The sequence below is a fragment of the Pongo pygmaeus genome, chromosome 17, assembly GCF_028885625.2.
Source record: "Pongo pygmaeus isolate AG05252 chromosome 17, NHGRI_mPonPyg2-v2.0_pri, whole genome shotgun sequence".
Classification (NCBI taxonomy): domain Eukaryota; kingdom Metazoa; phylum Chordata; class Mammalia; order Primates; family Hominidae; genus Pongo; species Pongo pygmaeus.
Window position 1 is genome coordinate 22,083,305 of NC_072390.2, and position 8,898 is coordinate 22,092,202.

At 45.3% G+C, this 8,898-nt stretch overlaps 1 pseudogene; it reads right to left on the reverse strand.

Moving 5' to 3' along the window:
- Nucleotides 1–6,135: 6,135 nt before the first annotated feature.
- LOC129018992 (eukaryotic initiation factor 4A-II-like) lies at nt 6,136–7,212 on the reverse strand (annotated as a pseudogene).
- Between the last annotated feature and the right edge of the window lie 1,686 nt (nt 7,213–8,898).

The window sequence follows — 8,898 nt, forward strand, 5'->3', positions numbered from 1 at the left end:
GGATTGTGGTATCACATTGTGGTATCGCATTGTGGTTTTGATTTGCATTTCCCTGATAATTAGTGATGTTAAGCATTTTTTCATATGTTTGTTGGCCATTTGTATATCTTCTTTTGAGAATTGTCTATTCATGTCCTTTAGCCCACTTTTTGATGGGATTGTTTGTCTTTTTTCTTGCTAATTTGTTTGAGTTCATTATAGATTCTGGATGTTAGTCCTTTGCAGATGTATAGATTGTGAAGATTTTCTCCCACTCTGTTGATTGCCTGTTTACTTTGCTGACTATTCCTTTTGCCGTGCAAATCTCTTTAGTTTAATTAAGTCCCAGCTATTTATCTTTGTTTTTATTGCATTTGCTTTCGGGTTCTTGGTCATGAAATCTTTGCCTAAGCCAATGTCTAGAAGGGTTTTTCTTTTTTTTTTTTTGAGACGGAGTCTCGCTCTGTCGTCCAGGCTGGAGTGCAGTGGCGCAATCTCGGCTTACTGCAAGCTCCGCCTCCCGGGTTCACACCATTCTCCTGCCTCAGCCTCCCGAGTAGCTGGGACTATAGGCGCCCGCCACTGCGCCTGGCTAATTTTTTGTATTTTTAGTAGAGACGGGGTTTCACCATGTTGGCCAGGACGGTCTTGATCTCCTGACCTCGTGATCCGCCCGTCTCGGCCTCCCAAAGTGCTGGGATTACAGGTGTGAGCCACCGCGCCCAGCCTAGAAGAGTTTTTCTGATGTTATCTTCCAGAATTTTTATAGTTTCAGGTCTTAGGTTTAAATCTTTGATCCATCTTGAGTTTATTTTTAGCAGCTTTTATTAAAGCCACTAAAGTTATAAAATAATGATTCTTTAATGTGACATTTTACAAAATTACAGTTCATTGTACCTTTCTCTCCCATAGTAGCGTATATGTATGTGTGAATTTCCAAACTAGGGTTCTCTTCAATTTATTTATTCAAATATAAGAAATTTTATAAGCATTATACCAAGCTGAAGGTTATTAACTAATTCTCAACAGAATTGGGTTGGAAATATCACTGGCTAGATTCAGGCTTCCAGTTCAACAAACGGACCTGCCTGAGTTCAGTACAATCAACCTTTCCTGTGTGTCTGCATGAAGTCAAATAACTTACATGACTGGTAGACCCTACTTTGTTTTAAGGGCAACTCTGAGTTGAGACTACCATAAAGATCTGTAGATCATAAACATAAGCCTGTGAGAAGAGTTGCCTTAAAAAAAGAAAGGTTATAATTTCCAAGCAGAAGGAGAAAGCACCTTTTTTGGTTACATACCTGGCATGTTATGAAAAGCTGGAGTTAAGTATTTCATTATAAGAAAAAAGAAATGATAAAATTTCTAAAAGTGTTAGACTAGGAGGAGAGAGAAAGAAACACAAAAGCTTTAGGCACCAGAAATGGGCTGGGTGCGGTGGCTCACGCCTGTAATCCCAACACTTTCGGAGGCTGGGGCAGGTGGATCACTTAAGGTCAGGAGTTCAAGACCAGCCTGACCAACATGGTAAAACCCATCTCTACTAAAAATACAAAAATTAACCAGGCATGGTGGTGCACGCCTGTATCCCCAGCTACCAGGGAGGCTGAGGCAAGAGCATCGCTTGAATCTAGGAGATGGAGGTTGCAGTGAGCCAAGACTGCACCACTGCACTCCAGCCTGGGTGACAGAGCAAGACTCTGTCTCATAAAAAACAAAACAAAGAAACAAACAAAACCAGAAATGGCACCACTTCCTAACACTGTCACAATCTCTGCCTGAGAACAGGCAACTTCAGGAGAATGGAAGAACATGATAGTCTCATTGCTAACAGGTCTGAGTTAATTCTAGTGTAGCTAACAAAGTGAAAATATTAAGGAGAAAGGTAGCATTTATGAGACACCTTGAAATAAAGCCTTTGCACAACTTAAAATAGACTTTAAAAGAAAAGGCAGGCTGGGCGTGGTGGCTCATGCTTGTAATCCCAGCACTTTGGGAGGCCTAGGTGGGTGGGTCACCTGAGATCAGGAGTTCGAGACCAGCCTGGCCAACATGGTCTCTACTAAAAATACCCCATCTCTACTAAAAATACAAAAATTAGCTGGGTGTGGTGGCACATGCCTGTAATCCCAGCTACTCAGGAGGCTGAGGCAGGAGAATTGCTTGAACCCACGAGGCAGAAGTTGCAGTGAGCCAAGACTGTGCCACTGCACTCCAGCCTGGGCACAGAGCAAGACTTCGTCTTGGACAAAAATAAAAGAGACAGAAAAGGCAAATATTAATACTTTTGAGTCTGGGAACTGATCAATATAATTTTATTTTGAGTTTTTTTTCTCAACACACTGAGAAATTAAAGCTTTTTGAGACTCAGATAAGAGATTCATAGACTCATGGACTCAGAAGCCACCTTCAGACAACAACATCGCACCTCCTTGTCTCAAACTATAGTGAAATTATAGAGAGGAAGATGTGCACGTTAAACCCAGGTTTTAAGAACACAGCACTGCAGAAATTCACTCATGTTGGGCCCTCTTCACTTCTCTTTATCTTAGACTACCAAAGTCTAATTACAGTCTTTTACAATTAACAATTTTATTTATTTAGGTTTTTTTTAGAGACAGGATCCCACTCTGTCACCCACGCTGGAGTACAGTGGCGCCATCACAGCTCACTACAACCTTGAACTCCTGGGCTCGAGTAGTCCTCCTGCCTCAGCCTTCTGAGTAGCTGGGACCACAGGCATGTGCCACCATGCCTAGCTAGTTTTTAAAATTTCTTTGTAGAGATGAGGTCTCTATAATTAATGACAAATGCTTTGTTGCCCAGGCTGGCCTCAAACTCCTGGCCTCAAGTGAGCCTCCTACCTTGGCTTCCCAAAGCACTGGGATTATAGGCATGAGCCACCATGCCTGGTAAAAATTTTAAAACTTGAGAACAGGTGGTGTGTGTTTACAAGTCCTATACAAAGCAACAGCGTAGAAATTTATGCTCTTAGAGAAGTTGCTGATTTTCTCTGAGCCTCAGTTTTTCATTTGTAAAATGGATATGACGATTCTTACTACAGAGTGTCGTGGCAAGGATTCAATGAGATTGCATACGTAATGTGTCAAATACAGTGTTGTCACATAGTGGAATCTTCTTAGATGACAGTAATTCTTATTGTTAAATATGATTAATGACAAAAGCAGTCATATGTCGCTTAATGATGTGTTCTGAGAAATGTGTCATTAGGAGGTTTTGTCATTGTGTGAACACCATACAGTGGACTTACACAAACCTAGATGGTATAGCCTCATAGATACCTGGGCTATATGATATGGCCCATTGCTCCTAAGCTATAAACCGGTACAGCATGTGACCGTACTGAATACTGTAGGTAATTGGAACACAATGGTAAGTATTTGTGCATCTAGACATATCTAAACATGGAAAAGATAGAGTAAAAATACAGTATAAAAGATAAAAATGATAACCCTGTATAGGGCAGTTACCATGAATGGAGCTCGCAGGATTGGAAGTTGCTCTGAAGGAATGTGAAGACCTGGAACATCACTGTACTCTACTGCAGACTTCACAAACACCCTATACTTAGGCTACACTACATTCGTAAAAAACATTTTTCTTTCTTCAGTAATAAATTAACGTTAGCTTACTGTAACTTTTTAACTTTTTGGGTTTTTCTGTTTGTTTGTTTGTTTGAGACAGAGTCTCACTCTGTCGCTCAGGCTGGAGTACAGTGGCGGGATCTCGATTCACTGCAACCTCCACCTTCCGGATTCAAGCGATTCTCCTTCCTCAGCCTCCAGAGTAGCCAAGATTACAGGCATCCACCACCACACCCGGCTAATATTTTATATTTTTAGTAGAGATGAGCTTTCTCCATGTTGGCCAGGCTCGTCTTGAACCCCTGACCTCAAATGTTCCGCCTGCCTCGGCCTCCCAAAGTTCTGGGATTACAGGAGTGAGCCACTGCACCCAGCCAGCTTTTTAACTTTATAAACGTTTAAAAATTGTTTAAACTTTTGACTCTTTTATAACACTTAGCTTAAAACTCAATATATTGTATATCTGTACAGAAATATTACTTTTCTTTATATCGTTATTCTATATGCTTTTTTCTATTTTAAGAAATTTTTATTGTTTACTTTTTAAGCATTTATGTTAAAAACTAAGACACAATACACACATTAGCCTAGGCCCACACAGGGTCAGGATCATCAAGATGTCACTAAGCATTAGGAATTTTTCTGCTTAAGTTATTGCTGTTAGGTAAAAGAAATAAAATAATAAAAAATAAATGAAATACGATTTAAAAATTATAAAATAAAAAAAGGAGTTTTTCAGCTCCATTGTAATTCTATGGTACCACCATTGTATACGTGGTCTGTTCTTGACAAAAACATCAATATGTGGCAAATGATATTCAAATAAAGTTTACTAAAAAGCTTATGTTAATATAAGTGTGTATAATCATACATTATTTATTATAGAGCAGCATTCTTAAGTGGTTGCTGAGCTGGTACTTTCTCTTTTTTTCTGAGATGGAGTCTCGCTCTGTCCCCAGGCTGGTGTGCAGCTGTGAGAGCTCAGCTCACTGCAAGCTCCACCTCCCGGGTTCACGCCATTCTCCTGCCTCAGCCTCCCGAGTAGCTGGGACTACAGGCGCCCGCCACCACGCCCGGCTAATTTTTTGTATTTTTAATACAGACGGGGTTTCACCGTGTTAACCATGATGGTCTCAATCTCCTGACCTCATGATCCGCCAGCCTTGGCCTCCCAAAGTGCTGGGATTACAGGGCTGTTACTTTCTTTAACTTATTTGTGTTTTTTTGTTGTTTTTTGAGACAGAGTCTTGCTCTATTACCCAAGCTGGAGTGCAGTGGTGCGATCATAGCTCAGTACAACCTCAAACTTCTGGATCCAATCAATCCTCCCACTTAGCCTCCTGAGTAGCTGAGACTTCACTCCATGCCACCATGCCTGGCTAATTTTTAAAATTTCCTATAGAGGTGGGATCTCGCCATGTTGCTCAGGCTTCTTTAACTTGTTAAAACAAAAAAGAGATATGCACCAGTTACAAAACATATTTACAAAAATCAATAGCTTTCCTATATCAGCATTATTCAGCTAGAAAATGCAAAGGGGAATCATCCGACTCAACGCGGCAACAAAAATATAAATCATATAGGAATTATATGTGTGTGTGTGTGTATACATATATATTTTTTCCAAGTCAGGTCTTTATTGAAATTGGCAGAGGCTTCTCAATGTTTTATGAAAACTAACATCTTAACCTAAGAATATTTAAGGAAACAAATTCAATTTTCTTTTTTTTTTTTTAGCACTAATTAAATACTTTATTGAATAAATACAATACCAAAGGCTGGGCGCCAGTAATCACACCTGTAATCCCAGCACTTTGGGAGGCTGAGGTGGGCAGAATCTTCCAGTCCAGGAGTTCAAGACCAGCCTGGGCAACATGATAAAACCCTGTATCTACAATATATGCAAAAATTAGCCATGTGTGGTGGCCAGTGTCTGTAGTCCCAGCTACTGGGGAGGCTGAGGTGGAAGGATCACTTGAGTCCAAGAGGTCGAGGCTGCAGTGAGCCAAGATGGCACCACTGCACTCCAGCCTAGGTGACAGAGCAGGACACTGTCTCACAACAAAAAACAAAAAACACAATACCAAACAAAATGCATTCAAATGCTTTCTTAAAAAACAATGTGAAAGGCCTTTCTACTCAGGCTAATAACAAACGCAGTAAAGACAGATATGGTCATTTAACGTAGTTAGCTGATTTTATACAGCACTTATATCTTTTAGTCCACAAGTATATTATTAAATGATAGAGAACATTGAATACAACCATTTCTACAGAACTAAGAAATAAATTACTAAAGAAGAAAGATTTTACAAATCCCATCTTTTATACCCACCCCAACAGTCTAACTCTAAAGAGGATAAAGCCAATGACTTTCCTCACAAGACCTCATGACTAATGTAGCTTTGCTATCAAAATCTGTATTTCTGGCCCATTATGAGCATTGACACAAGATTCAAATATTCCCAAAGAAAGAGGCATAATGCAGGTTGTGATCACCCATTCAACAACATTGAGCACTGCATCCAGAACTATCTCATCCCAGGAATTAAATAAGGTCAGCTACATTCATGGGCATTTCCTCCACTGTAGTACTATAGAAAGTGTCAGTGTCACCAAGAATCCTCCTGTCTTCTTCAGTAACAAAGTTTATAGCCACACCTTTCTTCCTAAATCAACCACCTCTGCCAATTCTGCAAATGTCGTTTTCACAGTTGGTAGGTGGATCATAGCTTATAACCAAAGACACTTATTGCACATCAGTCCCACAAACCAACAAGTCAGTAGTGATCAGAACACGGTTTGACCCTGGTTGGAATTCCCTCATGATAACATCTCTCTCCTTCTCGTCCATGTCACCACGCAGAGCAGGAACTGTGAGTTCCGCGGCATGCATTTTCTCAGTCAGCCAGTTGACAGTGTGCTTTGTATTGAGAAAAATAACAGCCTGTGTAATGGTCAGTGTCTCGTACAAGTCACAAAGTGTATCCAACTTCCATTACTCTCTCTCAATATTAATATAAAACGGATTCCTTCAAGGTTCAATTCTTCCTTTTTCACCAGAATTCAAATTGGATCTCCCATGAATTTTCTGGTCACTTCCAACATATCAGTTGGCACTGTGGCAGAAAGCAACACAACCTGAATACTTGTATTTAATTTTTGGAAAATCTCATTATTTGATTCTTAAACCCTTGGTTCAACATTTCATCTGCTTCAACCAAAACAAAGGTTTTGATCCATTTTGGAGAAAATATCTTCTATTTAACAAAGCAAACACTCTCCCTGGTGTGCCAACAACAGTATGTGATGCTTCGGCCTGCAGTTTTTGCGTTTCATTTCGAACATTTGTTCCACCGATGCAAGCAAGACAATGCAGGCTCCCATATAGTCTCAGGTGCCGGAATTACTTTTTGGATCTTTAATGCAGAAAATAATAGCTCTCTGTCGAATAGCTGAAGGCTTCTCAAAACCATAAGCATAGATGCCCCAAAGAAGAGACTCCTTTAAGTTCATGTCATCAAAGTTATCAACAATCTCATCCCAGTTGCTCCAGATGACACCATCTGGGTCCAATCTCTCTGGGCCGCCATGTTCTATTATAATCCGAGGATCCATCAGACATGATCTGGAAAAGCACTCAACACCCAACTGGAAAGACCAATTTTCTTAAAAAACAAAACATTCTGGATGACACAAGCACTTAAGAGCAGACAGTTCCTGATCCAACACCACAAGGCAAATCTATGGCCATCACAGGCCGAGAGCACAGTGGCCCGGGGCAGGAGAAGAAGGCCCGGCGGGGCGCTCCTCTGGGGGCTGCCCTGTCGCCTCCCCAATGACCCGTTGAAGGAGGAGGCAGAGCTGCCCGATAGTTGCTGTGCTCCTTAGTCTGCGCAGCCACTGGGCCGCGCGGGCCCGCAGACTGGTCGGGCTCCGCTGCCTGGTGTGGCTGCAGCGGGGCCGGGAGGTGAGAGGAGATGGTCACAGGGACCCGCATTCCCGCGTGCAGGACAGCACAGCGCAGGGGTGGGAGGAGACGTGGCCTGCAGGCCCAACGCACACGAGGCACCTTCCAAGTCAGCACCACTGTTACAGAGCTCAGACTCTCTCTGTCCCCGGCTCCGCGGGCCCACGTCGAGGGGATTCTGCCGTGTGCAGCACCGGCTCGTGGAGCTCCAAGGCGGGTCTTGCGGACGCCGCTCTGCCTGCGCTTCTCTCTGCGCTCCCGGAAGGCGCGCCGCCCCGCGTGGACGAACACGGGGCCTCTCGACGGGCTCCGCGGGCTTCTGCGAGCCGTGCAGGGCCGTCCTCCAGTACAGCTTGCTGCGCGGACTCGGCGGGATTGTGGAGGGACGCCGGGGTGGCGGGAGGCCTGATCCGCGTCCTCTGCCGCGCTGGCGATGTCGGGATCCTAGGAGCTGGGCTCCTCGCCGTGCCCCTGGGCCTTCCAGCGCCGGCAGCGCCCATGAACCCGGGAAGAAAGGGTGTTGGCGGAGCGCGCGGTCGCCTTGCGCTCCCGGAGCTCCTTGACAGTGTCAGGACGCGGGGTTCTCGTCGGGCCAGGCCTGCCAGCTCCTCCAAGGGCTTGCCGCGGTCCTCCAGCGCAGAAGAGCTGTTCTTGGCGGATCAGGAACTGGGCGCGCACGCGGTGCAGGTCGGAGTGCGAAGACTCCTCCTTGGCTAGTCCGATGGCCGTGATGCCCAGGGGCCAGAAGCCTGCCTTGAAGTCGTAGGCCACTGCTGACGACCTCAGACGCCCTCCAGAAGAGGCTGCCAAGAACTGTTCCAGTCGACCTGCGTGTCTGTGGGCTGCCCCGCCACCCCGGGGTCCGCTGGCTTTGCGTCGCCCTGCTCTGAGGGCAGCACGCTGGGCGGCTTCGCGTCTCAGGGGTTTCTTGGTGTTGGGAGTGCACAAAACCGAGGCCCTCCGGAACCTCCCCAGGACCGTGGTGGGCAGGTCTCCTCCAGGGGGCCCGAGTTCTGCAAGTCTTGCGCGCTGTCGCCGCTCTGGCCCTCCGGGGGAAACCCACAGAGGGCAGCAGGAGCAGCGGTGACTCGGGGTTGTAGCACAGCTGAGCGCAGGGATCTCCTGCTGGGCGTCCTCGGCCTCCTCCGGGTCCACTGCCCTGATGGCCACCACCACCGTGGTGCGGGGGTCGATGCCCTTGCGCCCCTCCCAGAACCAGCCCTTGCGGATGCAGTGGAGCATGGTGAAGAGCTAGTCGGGCCCCACTCGCTGCTGGCAAGTCCCGGGGGCGAGCCACGCGGCGCCGGCAGCCTGGGAGGCGGCTAGACGCGTCCGGAGTGC